General features: G+C 45.1%; 1 protein-coding gene across 1 annotated transcript in view; it reads right to left on the bottom strand.

Annotated features, from left to right (window-relative positions):
• Positions 1-25,069, bottom strand: part of LOC126188414 (homeobox protein homothorax-like) — a 383,268-nt gene that overhangs the window by 86,723 nt on the left and 271,476 nt on the right. The window lies entirely within an intron of this gene.

The raw sequence follows: 25,069 nt of genomic DNA, 5'->3' as shown, positions 1-25,069 counted from the left end.
AAATGCAGATGATAAACGGGTATTCATTGGACAAATGAATTATATTAGAACTGACATGTCATTACATTTTCACGCAATTTGGGTGCATATATCCTGAGAAATCAGTACCCAGAACAACCACCTCTGGCCGTAAAAACGGCCTTGATACGCTTGGGCCTTGAGTCAAACAGAGCTTGGATGGCGCGTAGAGGTACAGTTGCCCATGCAGCTTCAACACGATACCACAGTTCGTCAAGAGTAGTGACTGGCGTATTGTGACGAGCCAGTTGCTCGGCCACCATTGACTAGACGTTTTCAATTGGTGAGAGATCTGCAGAATGTGCTGACCAGGGCAGCAGTGGAACACTTTCTGTATCCAGAAAGGCCCGTAAAGGACCTGCAACATGCGGTCGTGCATTATCCTACTGAAATGTAGGGTGTCGCAGGGATCGAATGAAGGGTAGACCCACTCGTTGTAACACATCTGAAATGTAACGTTCACTGTTCAAAGTACCGTCAATGTGAACAAGAGGTGACCGAGACGTCTAGCCGATGGCACCCCATACCATCACGCCCGGTGATACGCCAGTATGGCAATGACGAATACACGCTTCCAATGTGGGTTCACCGCGATGTCGCCAAACACGGATGCGACCATCATGATGCAGTAAACAGAACCTGGATTCATCCGAAAAAGTGACGTTTTGCCATTCGTGCACCCAGGTTCGTCATTGAGTACACCATCGCAGGCGCTCCTGTCTGTGATACAGCGTCAAGGATAACTGCAGCCACGGTCTCCGAGCTGATCGTCCATGCTGCTGCAAACGTCTTCCAACTGTTAGTGCAGACGGTTGTTGTCTTGCAAACGTCCCCATCTATTGACTCAGGGATCGAGACGTGGCTGCACGATCCGTTACAGACATGCGGATAAGATGCCTGTCATCTCGACTGCTAGTGATACGAGGTCGTTGGGATCCAGCACGGCGTTCCGTATTACCCTCCTGAACCCACCAATTCCATATTCTGCTGACAGTCGTTGGACCTCGACCAACGCGAGCAGCAATGTCGCGATACGATAACCGCAATCGCAATAGGCTACAATCCGACCTTTATCAAAGTCAGAAACGTGATGGTACGCATTTCTCCTCCTTACACGAGGCATCACAACAACGTTTCACCACACAACACCGGTCAACTGCTGTTTGTGTATGAGAAATCGGCTGGAAACTTTCCTCGTGTCAGCACGTTGTAGGTGTCGCCACCGGCGCCAACCTGGTGTGAATGCTCTGAAAAGCTAATCATTTGCATATCACAGCATTTTCTTCCTGTCGGTTAAATTTCGCGTCTATAGCAAGTCATCTTCGTGGTGTAGTGTATTTTTTTGCTTGCAAGTAAATATTTGCAGTCCTGGTACATATTGAAATTCCCGCACCACGACACCGTTGTTCGCCAACAGATAATCTCCGTCCGCACAGGCTTCAGAAAGCTCAATGGTACCGACCGACCGCCGAGTCATCCTCACAGTTGATAGGCGTCACTGGATATCGATACGAAAGGGCGTGTAGTCAGCACACAGATCTCCCGGCCGTTGTCGATTTTCGTGACCGGAGCCGCTACTTCTCAATCAAGTACCTCCTCAATTGGCCTCACAAGGGCTGAGTGTACACCGCTTGCCAACAGCGCTCGGCAGACCCATACAGTCACGCAGGCAATTGCTAGTCAAGAACGACAGCGCTTAACTTCGATGATCTGTCGGGAAGTGTAGTTACCACGAGAAGGCCGTTGGCGCCGTTAGAGAGGCCAAAACAAAATTTCATAGGTCGTTAGTAGAGTACGAACGAGTGGCAGTAATAAAGCATTAATAACCATCTCGAGAAGTAAAGTCCCAGAAATGGCTTTTGGATGTTCACAAGTATACACAGAGGTGACAAAAGTCACTGAATAGCGATATTCACGTATACAGATAGCGGTAGTATCGCGCACACAAGTTATGGAACGGTACTGCATTGGCGGAGCTGTCATTTGTTCAAATGGTTCTGAGCACTATGGGACTTAACTGCATTGGTCATCACTCCCCTGGTCTTAGAACTACCTAAACCTAACTAACCTAAGGACATCACACACATCAATGCCTGAGGCACGACTCGAACCTGCGACCGTAGCAGCAGCGCAGTTTCCAACTGAAGCACCGAGAACCACTCGGCCACAACGGCCGGCTCTTAGTAGGTTCTGCAATTCCCAGTTAGAGCAGTCCGTTGACTGAGCACCTCAGTTTGGAGGTTTTGCTGAGCAACTTGGATTGCTTGATTAATTGTATTAATTCTTGATGCCTACAATCATTTGTTTTGCATTTGCGGGCTGCGCAGATTACGAAAGCTTGTAGCGCTTCCCAAACAGTCTCCAGATAGATTCGAGGTACCCTCCAATGTGTTAACGGTACATTCAGATGCAATTAAGTTTCTAGTGGTCCGTCGTTTGTAAGCAATTTTTTGACCTCGTCCAGAGAAAATTCTAGTTACATTCTAACTAGAAAATTCGCAGTAATACTGTTCGTTTATAAAGTAAAACGTATACGTCTGCCTCCTTTCAGCAATTGAAATAACAATGATTGTCTTTAGACTACAATATCTGCCAAGTTGTAATCGTTGATCTTCTGAAGCCCGCATCAAACTATTATTACATTACATTAGCGGACGTTCGTCGAGGTCGACCCGAGATTTTATACCTGGGTAAACTATTCAACGTCCAAGTAAATTTTTAAGTGAAAACTCTCACCGAAGGTAGACATGGCGCCGCTTCGGGTGCTAAATTGTCATTATAAGACTGTAATAAGACATATGCATCGACATAGAGAGGATTACAATTCGAACTACACACAGATTTCCACTAATAATATATATTAAATTTTATACGTGAATAAGAAGCCATGTTTCGCATTTCAGTCACTCAGGGTGAGTCTTTGCAGACAGGTTAGGACAGAACTACTTCGGGATACTGCTACCAACAAAGGAGTATGTTGCTTGAATTTTACTCTCGTTGGACTGGATTGCGGCAGCACGGAGTGTCAAGCAGGTGTAACCTGCCCTGGAGGGCAGAAAATGTTCTTTTTGCGAAACGGTATTGAAAAAGTTTAAAGAATCGGTATCTGCGACAGATTCCTGGATGGTCCTACTGCCACTAACATACACCAAGAGGACTGCGAGGACAAAAAAAAAGAGAAAAGATATACGAGCTCGTACGGAAGCTTATACTCGTTTTCTGCTCGGTTCATTTGGGACTGGAACAGAAAAAGGAACGCTTAGCAGTAGTAGAAAGTACTCTCTTCCATGCACCGCACAGCTGCTCTTGGAGTAGGAATCTAAACGTTGCTAGTAGTTTCTGCATAACTCGCCCTTTAGAAGAAAGCTCCATGACGTACACTAGCTGTGTCATCGAAGGGTCTAACATTCCAGAAGCATATTAATGTAAGAGCCAGCCAGGCCTCTTTTCATCTGATAAAAGGCCACTGCTAACCTGGCCGACTGAACCACATTTAAACAGGAATTTCCCAAATATCAGTGCAGGCTTGGGGCTGAATGTCATTCAAACTTTTTTTTTCTGTAAACAAGTTAGCCGCCATTGTGAATCACTGGCAGTACAGGAGACGTGCCTCAGCCCGCCCACGCGTCGCGTGCGCCTGCACAGTAAGGACGCCGTCGTCTGCCGCGCTATTGACCGACGCCGGGCGTCGCCGAACGTCTCGCCTCGGGCGTCTGTTCTGAAGCGTTTACATCACGTCTCCAGACACTTGGCGCTCACTTGCACACCTTCTGGGCACGACGCTGCACATCAGCGACCACGGTATCGCTGAATCGGCTAACACGAAACAGGAATAATCAACACAACGGTCAATAATGTCACACTTTTGTATATCAGAGACATCAAACATGGTGCACTAAACATTCCTTTAATCACACTGAGAACGTATTCTTCCCATCAACTTTGTTTTCAGGTACCCTTACAGACAAATAATTGTGTTGCAGCATTCCAGTTACTCCGTGAAGTAAGTTACAAATATGTCGCAACGATCTGTCGGCGAGGTCCGCAACTCGGTTGCAATCAACCGAGAATTTCCACTGGTGTACTTTCAGTATGCAGATGGCAATGTACATAACAGCACTGTATCTGGATGTAACTTAATAATTTTGAATGCATTATTAATGAGTGCGGCTCGATGGCGAGCTTCTGTAGGACTGCAAATACAAATGTTCTCGGTTCAATTTCAAGTCGATCGTAGGACCTTTTCTGTTGCTCGTCGCCTTTTTCACGCCTGGCATTATTCTAACCATCAGAGAACCTGCAGATTGCATCGTGTTCGGATTTCATAGTGAACTGTACGTCCATCCTGCAACTGGTTCACAGATCAGTGGAATACAAAGAGACCATTCTTAACAAAGGGGTGTTGTGTTTAACCCAACCTTCAGCTTGAGGAAGACTTCTCTTTTTATTGGGTTTCAGCGTCATTGACTGTTACTTGTTTTCGATTTCTGTCTTTTACATCAATTTGTCTGGAGTACGTATTTCATGTTACTATACGCTCTGATTTGACATGAATCTTACAGTGACACAAAGAGTACTGAATCCGAGCTGTGCTTTGCCCCATTGAAGAGAACACTGTGCATATGGTAATATAATATGATAACTACACAGATCCAAGAACAATTACACTACTCAACGTGTTAAAAATTTAGGTTCTATATTAAAACTAGACAAGATGTTTAAGGAAAGTCACATATTCCTACACGGGGTAGTATTGGTCAGAACTGAAGAAAGTTTCGTATTATTACATGTCTGGAAAGCAACACGTGTTGAGGTACTGGCAGATTTACTTGTATCGAGCCAGCGTCTTATTTACATGTGCTGCACGAATCGCAAGAGATTGGTTCAAATGGCTCTGAGCACTATGGGACTTAACTGCTGAGGTCATCAGTCCCCTAGAACTTAGAACTACTTAAACCTAACTAACCTAAGGACAGCACACACATCCATGCCCGAGGCAGGATTCGAACCTGCGACCGTAGCGGTCATACAGTTCCAGACTGTAGCGCCTAGAACCGCACGGCCACCCAGGCCGGCAATCGCAAGAGATTACATTGTAAATTAAGACAACATACACGTGTGCGCAGCTGCGTATACACAAGAAATCGCGGAGCGAGGTATCGGGATAGCTACCGTCTAATGTATCGATAGGAATTGTCAAAGATAGACTGAAAGGCTCATACACTTTGCCAAACAGATTAATAGTTGCTGTGTATCATATATTTCAAAGCGATGAATTATCAGGGCTATTGGAGAATGATGCCCTTGCAGAAATATAACGACCGTGACATAAGCGTGAGAGGACACCACACCATTTTCTACAGATCGTGAGACGGTATCTCACCGCAACGCTTTATGAGAGATGGACTGGTCGAAGAGGTCAGGCAGCATGGCTTACTCGATCACCTGAACTGGATTCGTTGACAAAGGCACTGGTTATACTTAGCCCACTGACAGCGAGCTAATGTCACAGGAGCGTGTGAACAGAGACGCAATCCGAACGAAGCGAGGTGCGTTTGAAAGAGTGCGTGATTCACTGCGAAGAAGTGCTGAAAGATGTGTGAGCATGTTTGGTAACGACATGTAAGTCTGTCTCTAGTGCCTACTTCTACATATCAGGGGGATGGGAGTGAGGTGACAGATTGGCTCATATCGCAACAGGTATTAATGTCTGACATATCGTTGTAGGAATTTTTCTCCTAGGATTGAGCAATAGCCGTCCATATCCAGACCCGGTGTTGCCTATGGTCTGAGGATGACAAGGCGGCCGGTCGGTACCGTTGGGCATTCAAGGCCTGTTCGGACGGTGCTTTTTTTTATTGAGCGTCTGGTAAGAATATATGGTACTTTTTTAAACAATGTGTATATTGTGAAGATACTGTCAAATTAATGTACTTCGTACACTAATTGTGTATGTGTGAATTTCTAAGGGACCAAACTGCTGAGGTCATCTGTCCCTAGACTTACACATTACTTAACCTAACCTACGCTAAGAACATTACACACACCCACGCCCGAGGGAGGACTCGAACCTCTGGCGGAAGTAGCCGCGTAATCCGTGACATAGCGCCTCTAACCACGCGGCCACTCCGCGCGGCGAAGACAAGCACCTGTCTCGCACAATGGCTCTCTTACCTTTATGCGATTTTCTTTGTAGTACATTGTGTTTAATATTTTGTAATGATCCAGACAAATGTACTGTCGGCCGCGCGGAGTGGCCGCGTGGTTTGAAGCGCCATGTCACGGACTGCGCTGCCCCTCCCGCCGAGTCCTCCCTCGGCATGTAAGTCTAGGTACCGATGACCTCAGCAGTTTGGTCCTTTCGGAATTCACACACATTTGAACATTTTTGAAATGTACTGTGTCTTTCATTATGTGACATAATTGTATATGGAGAAACAGATTTTGCTGAAACTAGTAAATAAATGAAAAAAATGTACTCTGGAAGGAAATGGGCGTACAAAGATCAGGTGAAGACTAGATATATGTTGCTTGTCCTTTCTATGGTGCGCCAACAGAAGTGAGTACAGTTTGTCGCAAGCATTGACGATCTTTTTGATTTACCCCGCCAGGCATCTGGAATTACACTGGAAGACCTCTATATCTGTTCAAGTCACACAACAGACTCGTGTTTCAACCGGAACACATTTTACTGAAAAGCTATTAAATAACTTCAGACGGCTTTATTACTGTAGTAGATACATATTACGTTATCTCCAGTAATATCTCGAGGCTTTACTGTTGACTGCAGCCTCAGCGCAAGATGAAGGCACGTTATGCTTTCTGGAGAAAAACAAAAGGAAGCTACCTGGGACACACGGACACACGGCGCTCTCTGCGCAAACGTTACCGTCGATTTGCGAACGTAGCAACCGGAGGTTAGCGCACAGCAGTAGGAGCAACGCCATTGCCTTCGACGCAGAGCAGGTGTCGCGGGATGGAGAGCTGGAAATGAGCGTATGGCGGCCATAACGCGCGCAGCCGGGCAGATTCCATCTGCGAAGATAGCCCAACGGCGCTGCCCCGGAGATTTAATACGGGCCGCAATTAGCCGCCGCGACATTTGCATTGGTTAGCGGGCAGCGCATGCGCCGCTGCACACGGCAATATTCATGAGCCCACCTACCCCGGCGCGGCTCGGCGCCTTACTGCACACAGCGCGGCGCGACGTGGCGTGGCCGCCGCCCGGGGCCGCTATCGCTCGCTACTGTGCACACGCCGGCGCTCCTGAATATTCCTTTGCGCACGCATAGTAATGCGATCGCGCTGCCAAAGCGGCCGAACATACACCTGTCCCCGACGCGAACACGGCCCCTGCAAATGGGACGCCTAGTCGCGATTCGCGCTCGAACGGGCAAAGCCTACAGTTGCAGCGAAGCGGTACTGCTGCTGCCACTGGGAATACGGAGCAGCCTTACATCATGCGTAAACAGAAACGGGAGAGGCGGTTTTAAAAATCATTTGTGTGCCATTGGACGTGAAAGTAATTTCACAATCTCGGAACTTTATGCTCTAATGAGAATTTTCTAAATAGATAAATGTGCTGATATCAGAACAACGAACAGTACAGCACCCGAAAAGGGGAACTGCATCAAAGCTGGAGATATAGCACGGTAGCGCCATCAATTTTGGAATCGCACTATGTCTAGCTATTCAGAGGGACTCAGCTGCCATCATCCCTGTGTATTATTCATCCCGCAACACCTTCAAGTACCACTTGCAAGATTTTCACATTCTCTCACTCGCTACGTGCCAACTATTTGTTCTAAAGAAAAGTATGAACAGAACTTTTTGTGGTAAATTTAATGCAGTTAAATTTTGTACTGGGATACGTTTTTGTAGGAGGCCACGGTTTTAGAATTGTTCAAAGAAAACTCATTTGAAGGACACTTTTATACATTTTTTTAATAATTCCAAAACTATGGCTCCTAGCGAAAGTGCATTCCAGTACAAAATATAACAATATTAAATTTCCTACAAAAAAAGTCTTGTTCATTTTTGTTCTGTAATACTAACAATTTGCACGTAATGAGAGAGAGAATATGACAATCGTGCATATGGTATTTGAAAGTGTTGCGGATTGCATAAAACCCAATGATAGGGGTAGCTGAGTCACCCTGTATCCTACAGTAACAGGAAACACGTCTAGATTGAAGTTTCGGAAATCCCACTCATTGTGGTGACCCCAGGGATATTACTGAGAGCGTCTTCGTTTCCTTGATACAGACTTTATAGATGTGCATTGCACTCGTCCTCAAACTCATCATCGTTTAAGGAGTATGAGCTTTAACATTAAATCCTATACCAGGGCGTGCTTCTAGTTTTCTTTCTACACCGTATAAGATCAAATTGTATTTTGTATTGTATATCAACGTCGAAAGAGAAGGTCATTCTCTCTGACTGAAAGCTATCGTTCAAGCACAGAAGACGAGAATGATAACTAAGAACATCACTTACACAGAGACATGGCACATTAGAAACGAGCGGATCAACTCGATGAAGACTTCAGTCGCGAAAGCTATGAAATTAACTTGAAAAGAACGTAAGGTCGCCAACTGTCACATTCAGAAATGGCAAGCTAGTGAGTAATTTAGTGTGTCGAAGTTTACTTTAGCAACGAAGTAACAAACTGTCGCGTCCATATGTATTAGTTTACATCCAAATTTGATGAAACATTGTCTGGCTGTTCATGTTGGTATGTTGCACTAGTCCTTACAACCAAAAAGGACAAGTAACTACTCCAACATTCGCGAATTGTGAGCAGGAAGATCTGTCGACAGGCCTTCCGTGTTCGTTCTAATTTCTCCAGCTTTACCGGTACAGTCTGTTATCGACGTCTCAGTAGTCATTAGACACCGTGAGAGAGCAGAATGGGGCGCTCAGCGGAACTCAGGCGATTGTGTGTCACTTGTGTCATACGCCTGTACGCGAGATTCCACACTCCTAAACATCCATAGGTCCACTGTTTCCGATGTGATAGTGAAGTGGAAACGTGAAAGGACACGTACAGCACAAAAGCGTAGAGGCCGACCTCGTCTGCTGACCGACAGAGACCGCCGCCAGCTGAAGAGGGTCGTACTGTGTAACAGGCAGACAACTGTGGTTCAAATGGTTCTGAGCTCTATGGGACTTAACTTCTGAGGTCATCAGTCCCCTAGAACTTAGAACTACTTAAACCCAACTTACCTAAGGACATCACACACATCAATGCCCGAGGCAGGATTCGAACCTGCGATCTCAGCGGTCGCGCGGTTCCAGACTGTAGCGCTTAGAACCGCTCGGCCACTCCGGCCGGCGCAGACAACTATCCAGACCATCACACAGGAGTTCCAAACTGCATCACCATCCATTGCAAGTACTATGACAGCTAGGCGGGAGGTGAGAAAACTTGGATTTCATGGTCGAGCGGCTGCTCATAAGCCACACATCGCGCCGGTAAATGCCAAACGACGCCTCGCTTGGTGTAAGGAGAGTAAACATTGGACGATTGAACAGTGGAAAAACGCTGTGTGGAGTGACTAATTACGGTACACAATGTGGCGATCCGATGGAGGGTGTGGGTATGGCGAATGCCCGGTGAACATCATCTGCCAGCAAGGTAGTAGCGACCATAAAACTCGGAGCTGGTGGTATTATGGTGTGGTCGTGTTTTTCATGGAGAGGGCTTGCACCTCTCGTTGTTTTGCGTGGCACTATCACGGCACCGATCTACATTGATGTTCCCACTGAATGAAGAGGAATTCGGGGATGGCGATTGCATCTTTCAACACGATGGAGCACCTGTACATAATGCAGGCCTGTGGCGGAGTGGTCACACGACAGTAACATCCCCGTAATGGACTGGCCTGCACAGAGCCCTGAATCCTATAAGACACCTTCGGGATGTTTTGGAACGCCAATTTCGTGCCAGGCCTCACCGGCCGACATCGATACCTGTCTTCAGTTCAGCAGTCCGTGAAGAATGGGCTGCCATTCCCCAGTACCTGATTGAACGTATGCCTGCGAGAGTGGAAGCTGTCATCAAAGCTAAGTGTGGGCCAACACCAAATTGCATTCCGGCATTATCGATGGAGGGCGCCACGTACTTGTACGCCATTTTCAGCCAGGTGTCCGGATACTTTTGATCACATAGTGTATATATAAAAGTGGTACTGTAGACAGCATGAGTCATCGCACAGTGAATCAGAATGTTACTGAACTGTGGGCTGGTGTGTTCGCATCAAAGAATCAGAGAGAAGTTGTGCCAGGAAGAGGCCGACACGCGCTGTGCTGCAGGCGGAAGAGCCTTTTGCGACAACGACAGCGGCGGCAGTATACGAGCGCCTGTGAGCCGTGGTTGTGGTCTTGGTCGTGTGGCGAAAGCCGGGGGCGGCGAGATAGCGCCGGTCTGCCACCAGCGCCGGCTGCGAGCTGCGCCGCGCTGCGCTGCGGCTTATCGCTGACACCGGGATAATTAAATTTGTCGGCGTGATTTATGTCGCCAAGGCGAGCCGCGCCGCTGGCTGCTGCGAGGGTGAGCCGCGCGCCCTGGCGGGGCCGCCGTCTTAAGAGGGCCGCGCGCTGATCTATGGCTCCCCAGGTACCGCCAGCCTGCCGCCCGGCCACGAGCCGCCCATTCGACAACACAAAAATGAAGAAATATAGTTCACGCCGGGATTGAAGGGCTCGCGCAACTCGGAGACGAAATACCGCAGATCGAATGATGGGCGGGACTGTTTCAGAACGATTTTGTCAACTCGTGATCATTGGTGATCACAAATCAATTCGACTACTTAACAGCAGAACGACACGTTGCTGAAAGTGGACGTATAATACCACAGGTAACGAGCAAAAGTTATTTATACGTACTGAGTGTTTATAATTAAAATGCAGTTACTCACGAAGGTCCAGTGTGTGCTGTAGTTATAGTCTGGTAGTGAAACTTTGTAGCTATGCTAATGCCTTAATGCGGTACCCATTTACAATGGAAAATAATTAGTTCCAATTTCGGCCACCAGGTGCAAATCTGGCGCTGTTCAGCACCTCGTCGTCGCCTCCGGTGCTCATATTGAACAAATTGAGTTACCCACTGCTATTAATAAAATAAACATTATGCGTTTCTCACTTGTCTGACCTTTTCTGTCTACGTCCCGTTCCCATCCGTATTATATGGAAAAGTCTCTACACGTCTTTCTTGCATACACAGCGCCAGATTTGCACCTAGTCGCCACAATGGAAATTAATTTTTTTTGCGGCCTTAAGTCGGTTCTTTATTAACAAATGAAGACAACCTACCAGCGTTTGCTGCCATATATAGTTACTGCCCACACAGGAGCTTCGTGGGTAGCTGCACTTTAATTATAACCACCCGGCACTTATCTCGGTTCATTCATTAGGACAGGACTTAACTTTGGGAGAAACTTGTTTCAAATGATGTCCCTCTGCCCAGCATGCTCCTAATATTGGATATGAGGCATTGCTACGCTTTTGCCAAACTGATTAAATAACAGCTGCTATTTAATCGACTAATAACAGTCACATAATCCCTATCTTCAAGATGAAAAGAGGCTGGACAAAATACGCAAAGAGAGCTTATTTCTTAAAACAGACTGAAAATTGAAAGTTTAATAAAATATTTCAACAATGTTAGGCTAAATTATGCATAGAACATACCTGTAAGTGATCTCCTATTAACTCAAATTTTGCAGACTTAATGTAAGTCATCAACTGCCGCAAAAGGTAGTTCAGTTTTTAATAAATCTGAAGTGATAAACATGTAGCTCTTCGCAGAAATGAGTTAAAGTTCAACATAACTTCTGTAAAGGACTATACTTTACACGCGTTGAGTAAGCATAGCACTGGAAAGGCGTTGTGGAGCAAGTAAATGATAATAATATTTGAATTAAGCATGTTTTATTTGTTAAGTAAATTCATAACTGCATACTTACTAATTATGAATATGATCAAACAATTCTATATGCAAGATGTTTCCAACAAACAGTGTAAACAACGCGTCTATGTCTAGTTTGCTATTATACTTTGACGACATCATTAGACATAAAAAAGAAAAAGATTATCGAGTTAATAGCGCGAAAGATGTTTTGTGCAAAGAATGTGAACCATTTCGCTGAAATTGTGAATAATTAATTGGAAGACAGCGCATAAAAAATTCGCGTAGTTACATCTGTATCAACAATCCGTAAGCCATCAGACGGTGTGTGGCGAAGCGTACTCCTGGTACCACCAGCTGACCTTCGCTTCCCTGTCCCAATCGCGAAGGATTGGCAATGTTTGTAGCACAGTACAAAGACACAAAAACAGAACTGTGGGACAGAGTAATAGTCTTTCGAATGGGTAATTAAGAAGGAGCTGTTCCGCTTGAAGACAGTATCTACCAGAATAAATAGTAATGACTGTAGACGACTTCACTCATACTCTAGGCGGGCTCGGACGACATTTCTGCTTGAAATATTTCCTTGACCAAAGAGGGTCATGCAAAGGCGATGTTATAAACTGATGGTATATGTGTCAATCCCCAGTCGACAGACAATTATACTGTACTTGGCGGAACCTCCATCCTTTTCCGTTATAAATCAGCCTGTGGTATAAACAAGTTTCTTCTTTCTATGTAATAAATGATCAGAAAATAATCAGCCAATAAGTTGTAGGTATATAGGTTTATTAACAACCCTTGACTATGGTTTCAACAACTGAAAAATCGTGTTCCTCAAAAGAATATGGACGCGTAAAATCATATATTGGCGACGACAAATTTCAGGACTCAGCATCTCATGTCAAGCAACATAAAATGTGTCACATTCAGTAAAACCAAATAAAAACCATTATAAACATTCCCATTGGAGCTGGGCTAAGCGTAAAAGTTTCCACATTAAAATGTGTATGGAATTAAAAGCCAGTAAAACGGGTCGTAAGTGGCTGGAATACTCCTTTCTTACCATTCACTATTTACGCGAGATTTATTTTTTTAAATATTTGTAGCGATCATATACTATTTCTGACTTATGTGGAATTGTGTGAAATCTTAATCATCGTTTGGTATTCACGTGATGAAAGTTTTGATGACAGTGAGACCCGGCAGTCTCATCTCTCGAGCGACTGGTAAGCTCGGGGCGGCGTCGGCGACAATGCGAGCCACGCAGCGCTGCATATTAAAATCAATACGGCCACATTAGCTATTCATAAAAGTTCATATCGCGGAGAAGTCGCGGAAGAATGGGGAAGTGGGTGTCTGCATTAGAGAGAAGATAACGGCTACCCGCAGGGGCGCGGGACGGCGGACGTCGCATGTGGGTGGAAGAAGAGGGAGGGGGAGGGGGTGGCGGGGGCGAGAAGTGGAGAAGCGCGCGTGAGAAAGAGGGGGGGGGGCAGGGAGCACGGAGCCTCATATTGTATTACGGGCCTGCATATTTTATAAGCTTGCGCATACATAGAAATGATGGTAATAGAGGGTGCGGTTCAAACACGGCGCATATGATGAGCGTTTGCTTATGCGGTGGCCGTGTTTGCATTCGGCGTATAATATAAGGTCGGGGCCTACTGCTCGCCGGGTACAGTCGGGGCGGCTGAAAAAGCGTCCGGTTCCGGCGCGTCGGACGCTAGCGTATGCGACCGCACGCGGGCGCACGCCTGAGTTATGCGCCCGTCGCGGCGAGCGTATTTCACGGCCGCTTCTGTATTAGCAGGGTCGCGGCCGCGCTCACCGGAAGCGATGAACGAAGCGCCGATTTATGGCGCGGTTTCGGTTTTACGCCGCTTGCGGAGTGCTTCGGAACGCGCACTTTGCGGGCCGGTGACGTCATAATCTGAGCAATGTTTGTGATATACACCGCGGGAGAGGGATCTTTGCCCTACAAAATATCTACATCATTCTCTAACGTAACGTTACTGAATTTACCCGCATCCACATTTTACGCACCTATTCTACATCCCGACGCATCTGCAGTAACGTTTATCGGTTTGAATTGGTGCTTGGGCATTTATAATTAACCTACTTCGATCTACACACTCATATCCAATTTCTTCTGGCGTTCTTGAAGACACGCTGAATTTAAGAATTTTTTTAATTTTTTTTTATTTTTTTGCACAGAGCTGGCGAAGTTTATTTCCATTGTTCTAATTTGTATAACGGTATCACGTTGTAGCGATAGTGCTTCACCTTAGTTGGTATCATAAAGTAGGCTTCTTAACTCGTAACCAAAAGAATTAATTCTAACGCAAGCGTCTTCTGGTGGCAAGTAGAGAAAAAAAAAAGTTGCGGTTCAAATTTGCTTTAGTGTTAGATTAGCTTCATGTCACTTCCAGAGTTAACGGCAGGACAACGGGATCTGTACTACTCTGAAGTAAACGTAAAATTGGACGAACTGTATCCCAAGAACAAAATGTGTTTTCTATACAGTCAGCTCGCTGAAGTTTCGGGCAGCCGAACTGTTTCGGAAATCGGAGGTCAAGCATTCGAATCACGCAGAAGGAAGTGCGTGGATTTAAAATGTCACTGAATTTGTCCTACGTACACAGTAGAAAAGAATTCATCAACATTAGCTTGGCAAGACTTGCGAAAACGAGAATACATACTTTAAAAAATAACAAAAAATAAATTATGAAAGAGAAATATAATGTTTGTGAGGAAAACATCTAGAAAGAGAGAGAAAATTGTCATAGACGTGTTACTACACGAAAAAAAATTGAAATTTTAAAAAATAAATAAAATAAAGAATTTACAGTTTCCTGTGATGCAGGGAAAGTTACCAGTTAAAACTGATTGTTTCCGTCGTATGTTGCTTCTCATTTTAGCTTTAACCAATTAAATCCTACTGACGACGTATGCTGCTATGGGAGAATTTAAGGTTACGCCTATAGCTGGTTTCCACTATCGAATCATCATTTCTCCTTGCTTTAAACTTACAAATCGTTCCACAAACTTGCAAACGCGTTTTACGATGGATGAGCCGATTAGTACCGACTTATTCCTAGTAAAAGAGGCAAGTAATGGTAAATGCTATCATGTAGCGACCCTAGCCAGAATATATGGTATAAAAATCAGAATAACGCTTCAATAAACAAAAATAATACCATGATTCATTAAGGCGCATGGCAAAAGTGTATTGTTTTCTCAATTAATGTCAATAAAACAAAGTACAGAGAATACACATTCTTCGTACGGTGATGACACCGTCATAGATGTGTAACAGAGAAAGGGAATAAAATCTAATACCATCGAGTCCGGAAGAGAACTATATAACGTCTACGGGTGATATGCAGAACTTTTACAAAAATATCTGCTCCTGTGAAATATGTTTTTCCAAACACTGCCCAACAGCAAACAATAAACGAGATTTTTTCACTAAGCACTTCTTATTACGATCATCAAACTTTTTTCTTATTCAATACTGCAACAATGCATTTAATTATAAATGTTAACAAAACCACCGCAGATATACGTCAGGTACGTTTATTACGCCACATCTGCCATACACTGGTCTTTTTCAGCCATGACGCTGGTACATTTCTGTTACTTTGTGAAAATGATTACGGAGACTATTGGTGAACTTGAGGTCAGTTGAAGATGTTCAATATGGAAGTATGATTGTGGCCTTTTATGCCATCTGATTCTGAAAGAACTGGTATGGGGGACAGCATGTGACAAACAAATATTTGCGGCTTAAGTATTTGTACCTTGCACCATGATATTTCTAGTGCAGTTTATTGCAGGGTACTGCCTTGGGCCACACTCTGTAAGGCACGGATTTCTGAGCATGTTGGTATTTTCTGCCTCGCCTGTCTCGTGGAAAGCTCGACCCTCGGCACAATGGGAGTCGTCGCAGTCACCTTTCTGGCTGGCTGTCCATAAAGGTTCGCGACGCCTTATTAAGGCGGCGAATGGAGAAGGGGAAGTTCCCAGCTGTTAAGTGACGCTCCGCTGGCAAATAAAAGTCTCGATCGTAATTTATCGACCATTAAAAGCCTTCCTCGTTGCTAGCAGCCTTACACAGCCTCCACCTTTCTTTACAAACGCACAGCGGACGGCGCAGCCAACAACGTGACAAGCGCACATTTTGTGACGTCTGTTAGGTGACACAGTAGTCAATGTGGTTAAAGGGTGCCTCTTCCCTGTCACCGTGGAGTGCGCTACACTCTCGTGTGTCTGATGTACCCACGGCAGGAAGGCAGGAGGTAAGACAAGCGATATATGCATTAACGCGTAAACTGGCTTAAAAACGGACAAGAAGATGTGTTGTAAGGACATTCTGCTTTCAGTATGTTGATGAGGTCAATGTAAGCCATAGATAGCTCAGCTGTCCTTACATTAAATGACGGACTAACCCGAGTTTTCCTTGTATGATAGTCTTGGTGGCAGATGTGACTGTGTCCTTGAGCTTCCGTGTCTGAGGAGTAAAATAATATTGACACGATACTTTAAGTCATTACAAAGGGACTTTTTTATCAACGGACTGTGTCAAATGCTGCTACACGTTTTTCGATGCATTGACAACAGTATACTAGTACTATGCGACTTATTTGTTGTGGAATGTTTTAAGCCTCTACACAATAACGGAGGAAAGTATATGTGGCGGTGAAATAATCGATGTGGTGAACGGAACTGCACTACGTCATCGTCCGGGCTACAGGATAAAGTGACACTATTGTAACAGCAAGGGGAAATGCTGTTGTGATTTTTTTAGTTCATGCTTTCTATGCTTTGTTTGTAGGTGCCGCTGGCCTGCTGTCCGCTGTATTTCAGCGTAACTGAAGCATCCTGTACCACCAAAGACGAAGAAAGTATCAGATTAACGACACCTCTGCGCAATCAGCTGTGAGTAAAATATGTTTCTCTATTAACTCTTACAGCAGCACGTTTCTTGGAACCGACAATGTGGTAGAGAGACTGATTCATATTACGAAGGAGCGGAACTCAAACTGCCATTCCTCTACCTTTCGTTCTTCTGCGGTTTCCCAAAAACACTTAAAACCAGTAATTGGATTGTTACTCCGATTGAGGAGCAGCGTGTATCTATCCTTCCTTCCATCGGTCTTGAAAGGGTACCAAATCTATGGGATCCAGTTCTTTAGGAAACGGGAATTCGTTTAGTTCAGTGGTGCCAACAGTTGGAGCTTTCCGTTTCGTGGCGATAGGCAGAATTATGGGCAACAAAGTTACGTTGAATTTTAGAGAATACAGAACGTGAAATTAATTTCGACGACAGCAACCATTTGCGCGAGGAAACAAAAAGTAATCAGCAATACGGAAGAAAATGTTAAGTAACGATTCCACAAATAGTATTTTGATAAAATATGGCTCGGGTGATTAAAGGTAACACTCATTGCCGATAAGAAGAAAATGCACAAGCCCTATCCTATGTGTCACGTAAATTTTTCCTTATTTTAATGGAGAATATTCCAAAATGATACTAAAAATACTACTGTAACCGTAGTGAGCTGTGAGGGTAGCAAGCTTTTAGGGTTGAAATACTTGCCTAATAGGCAGTGCTATAATTACGGACTTTGCTCCTTCTTGGTTACTGAATGTAAACCATGTGCATACTACACTCTATTAAACTGCAATGAAGAACAATCATATTATATTAAAACTGAAACACGGACACAGGATAGGCATTCGGCACCTGGTACAGCTCTTAACCTTCTCTGGTTTACCTGTATATTAGTACTTCTCACCCACCAAAATAATTTCCAACTGCCTATAACTAAACTAACAACCGCTAATATCCACTGGAACATAGGACGCAATAGGTGTGGAGGCTCACGGTCTACTGCCGAGTTCTTCAGTAGGCAAAAACTGAGCTCTTTTAATATCGCCTTGTTGTCCGTCTGTGTGACTGTTAAAAAACGTTCTTATCAGCAACGGGTGGACATAGCAAGTTTAATTTTTGTCACTTACGAAGGTCTTTGGACCCTTGGCAGTGCGAAAAATTGAAGCTTCTTAAACAGTACAATCAAAAAATATTTCTGTTTATGTTACATATTTTGATATTCGGAAACTCACTCATTACCATCTATACGTTATTTCCCGCTGACGTAAAATCATAAAATGTGGAAGAAGCAACCTTCAAAGTACAAGAATAGTAAAAACATTAAGAAAAAATCAGAAAATAGTTAATTTGTTACTACACCAGACGATAAAAATATTTCTCTACTCATCCCTGGGACCGATATCTTACAAGTACACATGTCGATAACAGACAAGTATCACCGAGATTCTCGTATCCCGGAATGGATAAACTGACTACATACATAATTAAGTCTTTATAAGGGACGCTCAATGCGCGTGTCCTACCCGCACCTGGCAAATTTTTTTTGTAGTCACTCTCCACGAGACGCTTATCCCAAACCTCTCTCTCTCTCTCTCTCTCTCTCTCTCTATGCTCCGCAACATGGGACCGAAATTTTATTCGCGCGCAAAATACGTCAGCAAAATCCCGCTGAAGGCGAGGGACAACAAGAGCCACCGTCCAGCGCTCCTTGCGGGAAGTGGAGGAAGCGATGCGTAGGGAAAGCAGGGGTCCGGCGTCCGGGCAACGCCGGCGATTGATCGGTCCCGCGCTGGCCGGCACTATTTCATTTTAACGGTCCCCGAGGAGGCTGCGCGACCGGGGATTCCATTAAACTGTTTCTCTGTGCGCGCTCCCAAGTTTACTTTTGCGCCCGAGCCATTAGCCGGCCGCTGCTGCGGCGCCGGCACCGCCCCAAAGTGGATTGATGGACGCAGCGCAGCCGGGCCAGCCAAATTCACGAGATATACTAAAAGAACTTTTCTCCGGAATTGGTTTAATCTTGTTTCTTGTGATGGCTTTTACCGAAGTCCAGTGATCTAACACGCACGGAAGGGAAGGGTAACTACTTTACAGTCGGCAAGGAAAGAGCGAAAATTCCGACCCAAAGGAAAGAGCGCAGAGGTTTGAGAGCGGCGGGTGAGTGGCTGGTCTAGGGAGGGAGGGGGAGAGGGAGGGGGAGGGGTGGAAGGGAGGAGTGGAGAGGGGAGGAGAAGGGTGTTACGGGAACGTGCACGCCCCCGCCACTTCTTAGCAAAGCCGCAGGAAAAGAGGAGGAAACGACGGCGCGAGTAATCCATTTGTCTGGACACTGCAGGCACTGCTCCGGAGGCGTTCCAGGCCTCAGTTGTTGGTACTCCTTCCCAGAGTTTCCTACACAAGGGTTCTGAAAGTAATATACCGAGTATGCTCCCGATACGTACAATATTCTTAAACCACCTAGTTTTAAACTAGCAATTCTATCCAACAAACCCAGGTTGCAAATCGAAAAAAATTTAATATCAATATTTATAAATGACTCATGAATTCCCTAAAGGTAACAAACCTATTAAAAACCATATTCAATTACAGACGCTTTTTCTTGCAGTCACGCAATCGTTCGACCGCAAGCCTTTTTCGACTAAAATCTTGTCATTTCCAGTGGAGAAAGCAAAGTTCACTTCAATCGTTTTTATCGACTTGGATGAAATGGGACCACTGTTGTGTCAACAACGAAGAAGATAATCTCTTATTATCGGGATTTAACGAGCTACACACGGACATTAACTTCCCTGAAATATGGCCTTAATATAATTATATGACTGTTGTAAGTGAACATTTCGAACTATTTGTTGTTGTTTGTACTAAGGTAGCGATTATTATGCAAGTGAAAGCAACAGGTTTGAATGCATCGTTGGACTACAGAAATTTTGTCGCAGAATGAACTTCTAAGGCTACCTCAACCGTTCTCATTTACTCTCAATGAAATGAGCAAAGAAATTACGTATTCTTTAAGTTCGTAAGGCCTTCATTGACTACGTGCTTGCATTATTAAAAAAAAATTAAAATATATGATTTGCCTCACAAAGATATAAATGGAGAAGTTAACGGAGCCAATTTTAATTGAATTATTGTGCTTCCACGTCCTTTAACTGTGTTACGTTCATCAAACGATGACATCAGTCTTGCTCTGGTTCAGTAAACACAATGTGCATTGGGAATCTGTCTACTGGCAGGACGTGTACTTCAGTCAGATTTCGAAATTTCTATGAAGTAGGAAGAATTTTACACAAAACTTCACTGAGAATGAGAAGTATAGCACGAGGATAGCCCCGTAATGTCTTTCTTATTAATTATTATCCCCTTTCGGCGTTGATTAGCTCGGTACGGGCTTTTGTTAAAGTTTCGAGAACATACCTTCACCGAGGAGTCAACCAGTATATTGCTCCCTCCTACGTATATCTCGCGAAGAGATCATGAGGATAAAATCAGAGAGATTAGAGCTCACACAGAAGCATACCGACAATCCTTCTTTCCACGAACAATACGAGACTGGTATTGAAGGGAAAACCGATAGAGGTACTCAGGGTACGCTCCGCCACACACCGTCAGGTGGCTTGCGGAGTATGAATGTAGATGTAGAAATACGGCATCACAAGATAGTAAACAGAACAACTTACATTTTTTACTCAGCAGAATGTGCAGAGACATACGAGGTAAACTGTATCATGTTAAAAGACAGATTAAATACTCGAAAGGGCGTGAACTGGAAATACTGTGTTCACTCTTCATACAGCTCATGACTTCAGAATTTTACCCAAACGAGGTGGTGCAGATTTAGATTTTCCACGTAGTGATGTTTGCCAGTGACTGTGTAGTTCCTCTGAAGACGCCACAAACGGCGTCCTTCCCAAGCCTTGTCCAGTACGAGATCGTGCTCCGTCACTAGTGAGCCCACCGCAAAGGGCGGGTAGGCCTTTCCCACCTTAAAATTTTCATTGTTAAACCATTATTCGTTAGGCTTACTTCGTATACAAATTACTCGGTTCGAAAAAAGCATAGCGTAATTAAGGGACCCGGACAACTCACACACCGATTCATTTTCAACATCTACATCCATACTCCGCAAGCCACTTTACGGTATGCCACAGAGGATATTTGAGGTACCATTATCATTTGCCGCCCCATCCCTCCTCCCCTACCCCGCTGTTTCGTATCCCATTCACATGTGGGAAGCACGACCGTCTCTGAGCCTCCGTAAGAGCTCTGTTTTTCTCTGATTTTTCCACAGCGACGATAGCGTGAGATGTATGGAGGAGGAAATATTCTGTACCCTTACTCCTCTCAAAATGCACCTTCTCGAAATTTTTACAGTACTCCTACTAAGAAACGTGTTCTGGTGCGCGTTATCACTCTTGATTATGAGTCTTGTCTTCGTTTCTTCACCTACATGTGAGGTTTTCCTTTTTTTTACCTGCTGCCTAACAGTATGACAAGAGATGGTGATAGTACACCTCCTCCTTCCTTCTGCTTGCGACAGCGTCGGCATCGTTATGTGAATTTCGAGCAAATCTCATGCTGAAGTGTGAGAACGTGCTTTACGTGTTTGCCTAGCGCGTATCTGAGGTGGGATGTGGGTACTAGCCCGGATTTACATAGTTGGGTGTGAGAAACCGCCTGGAAATCCCATACAGGCTGTCCAACCCACCAAACGTCGTCGTAAATCCACGAGCTGGATTCGACCTCGGGCAGGTTCGACTACCCGAATCCCGGAAGCTTCGCGCTAAGGCACTCGGCTGTCCGGACGGGCCGACTAAGGTTGACCTTACGGCTACATTATTGCAATTACCGAAGGCGTATCTTATTGTTACGCAAGTACTGACACTTCAAGGGTAATTAGACCTCCATTACAAGGCAGAAAGAGATGGGAAGCACAGGGAATGTCTCCACGGTTGCTACTGGTGCACAAATGGCCGGCGGGATGGCAGTAAATGGCGGCTGAGGCGAGTGGCAGGTCGAGGCAGATGCCGGCGCCAGGGCCGCATTCTTCGCCGCCGATGCGACGCATCGCGGCCCTAATTTGAATAAATTTTCCCCTCCTTGGCCACCTCCCACCCCGGCCGTCCCCCAGGGGTGTAATTACGGGTGGAGCCACGCCTGGCCAGTCCAGCTTAAGACTGTTAAAACAAGTGAATATAATTATGCAGCGCGGCCAGTGACGGGCGCGCGTAACTGAGCCGGCGTGGCGTGGCGGGACCCGCAAATCCTATTAAGAGATTTGCCGGGCGCGCGCGCTCGGGTGGCCGATAGCGGAGGCTAAACGCCGGCCGGCCGTGTTATCTCCAGCCGGACGGCTCAAAACGCTGCCGGCAGCGATCCGCCGCCTCCTGGAAAACGTGCCGCGGCGTATAAGAGCATCCGGTGTCCACGGACAGTCTAATCTGTCAGCAGTAACTTCTCTACAAGCACAGAAGAAAATTATGGCACGTCCGGATGCTGCAGAAGTGAAGCGAATTTCAGCTGTTTGTCCTGGCTGAACCCTTTTGTTCGGTTCTACCGGGCAGACGCCGCAATATTATTTGCCCTCAACTCCTAGGTGAAATCCCTAACCCTTACGAACTGTCTGACACTGTATTCGCTCCAGAGTTCCTCAGTCATGTATTTTCAAAACAGACGTTCCACACATACACTTTGTTTTTACTTTATGTACTTACCTTTCGTTTTTTACAACTAGCATCGGGATCGCAGTCCAGTTCAAAAGCAATCATTTCTACCATCAGCCAAACTGTCAGGCTGGGATAGGTATCGACACTCGTCATTGACAAAGTTCTTTGCATATTTTCCACAATTATCGCAATCATACTTATAAGGCTCAAACGCAGATTTGCCACATGAGTAACAATGCGAGATTTCTGCTGCTATTCTGCATTTGGCCATTTTCAAATACCTAGATCGACTTGTTATCTGTGTGACAACAACAAAAATCGGTAACTGTAAATATTGCCATACCAGTTCCATGCTCTATAAAAAGAGCACTCCTTTCACCTACTACTTCTAAGCGCATACGATATAGACATGAATAAAACCGTATCGGTTGGTATTGCGTCACGAGGTTAAAATCACATACAATACCAAACACAAGATCACACTCGAAGTAGAGACAATGACTAAACAGCAGTGCTTTATGAAGAACATGCACAAGAGACTGCCACAAATTTTTGCTGATCATAAATCCGAGATCTAGATATTTGAAAATGGTCTAAGACTGAAATTCTACAACAGTATCCTAAATAAACTAAAAATTGGCAGTTGCTGGTGTCACGGAATCATTATTTTACTGAATAGAAATGTATATGCAAACTTCGTAACGTATGAAGTGTTTGAATCGGTGTAACTTACAATCGGACGGTCCTAAAGTGAAAAACATCGCTGCAAATAAGAAAGATTAATCTTAGTTTAACTGAAAATTCGAATTTGCGATAATCTTAGTTTATCGGCGCGGTTGGCTATGACAGTGCTTGAGAAATGTACTACCTGGTCAAAAGTGTCCGGAAACCAGTAGTTAATGCGGATTTAACCACCAGATCTCAGGAGAGTAAGGGAGAAGCATTAACAGTGTGGTAATAGGGGAATGGGTCGATAAGAAGAGTTCAGTGGCTTAGAACGTGGACTAATCATTGAACGCCATCTGGGTAACAAATCCATCAGGAACATTTCGACACTTCCGAAACTGCCCAGTTCGATTGTTAGTGATGTGGTTGTGTAGTAGAAATGCGAAGAAAGAGCCGCGGCTAAACCATGACCAGGCGGACAGTGGTCATCGAGCACTGCAGAGTGTACTTTAAAAGATTGCGTGAAATCAGCGGAAGGAGACACTAGCGAGTTTCAAAGTGCTGCCAGCCGTGTTGCTAGCACGTGAATGTACCTAGGGAGAATAGAGTACACTGGTCGAGCAGCTCCTCATAAGCCACACATTTCTGCAACCAATGCTAAGCGAAGCTTGGCGTGGTGTAAAGAGCGACGACAATGGACACTGAATGGCTGGTAACGAGTTACCGGCAGTGATTTATCACGCTGTACGCGGTGGGAATCCGGTGGAAGGGTTTGGCAAATCCCCGGAGGAGGTTATCTGCCACCATGTGTGGCGCAAACAGTGAAGTACGGAGGAGGTAGTGTTCCGGTATCATAGTGTTTTTCGTGGTTAAGGTCTGGTACTCTCATTGCGCTTAATTAAAGGAGAAATGCGAAGGGACGTTAACACACAAAATCTTCACGGTTTTCAAGCCGCGTCAATTTGAATAAAATTCGAGGTTTCGATGGTTGTCTCCGCCATCGAAATGGTTCAAATGGCTCTGAGCATTATGGGATTTAACTTCTGAAGTCATCAGGCCCCTAGAACTTAGAACTACTTAAACCTAACTAACCTAAGGACATCACACACGTCCATGCCCTGAAGCAGGATTAGACCCTGCGACCGTAGCGGTCGCGCAGTTCCAGACTGTAGCGCCTAGAACCGCTCGGCCACCCATGCCGGCGTCTCCTCCATCGTCATCAGGAGTAAAACTACTGACTGCCGAGGTTCGCACGATTATGGCCGCCGGCACCAATGTGAGAGGGCCGAAACAACGCGTGCGCCGAAGGTGACTTGAGCAGCTCACAGCATTGTATTGTGTGGTGCGTGTAGTGAGAAGCAGTTTGGAAACAACTCCTGTATCAGCACGACAATGTAACCTGTCATAAAGCAATACCTCCACGACAATGGTTTAGGAACAATAACATTCCGGAAACGGACTGAGTTGCCCAGAGATCTCAGTTGAACCCAATAGAGGACCTCTGCGATGAGCTACAATGCCGACTTCGCTCCAGATCCCAAGATCATTAACTTCTTTAGTTCGGCTCTTGCAGAAGAATGAGCCGTCACATTTGATATCTCACTGAAAGTATCCCTGAGTGATGTTCAAGCTGTCAGCAGGGCGAAGGGTGGAGAAATGCCATATCAGTGTCCATTAAAAGGTTTCTAGATACTTTTGATCCGATAGTGTACATGCTGACGACGTATTTTAAGGAAGCTGCGCTCATCGGAACTGCTTGAGTTTGAATATATTCAAAGCGTCTGCATTCGCAGACATACTCCTATCCTCCTTTTGATGACAGAGTAATGGGTACTATGAAACTGTACAGTTAGCGTCCCTGTGTTGGTTTGCTCTTAGAACATGAGTAGCACCGTTAGTTTCCTTGTGAAACACGTC

The sequence above is a fragment of the Schistocerca cancellata genome, chromosome 5, assembly GCF_023864275.1.
Source record: "Schistocerca cancellata isolate TAMUIC-IGC-003103 chromosome 5, iqSchCanc2.1, whole genome shotgun sequence".
Lineage (NCBI taxonomy): Eukaryota > Metazoa > Arthropoda > Insecta > Orthoptera > Acrididae > Schistocerca > Schistocerca cancellata.
This window is presented reverse-complemented; position numbering and strand designations above follow the sequence as displayed.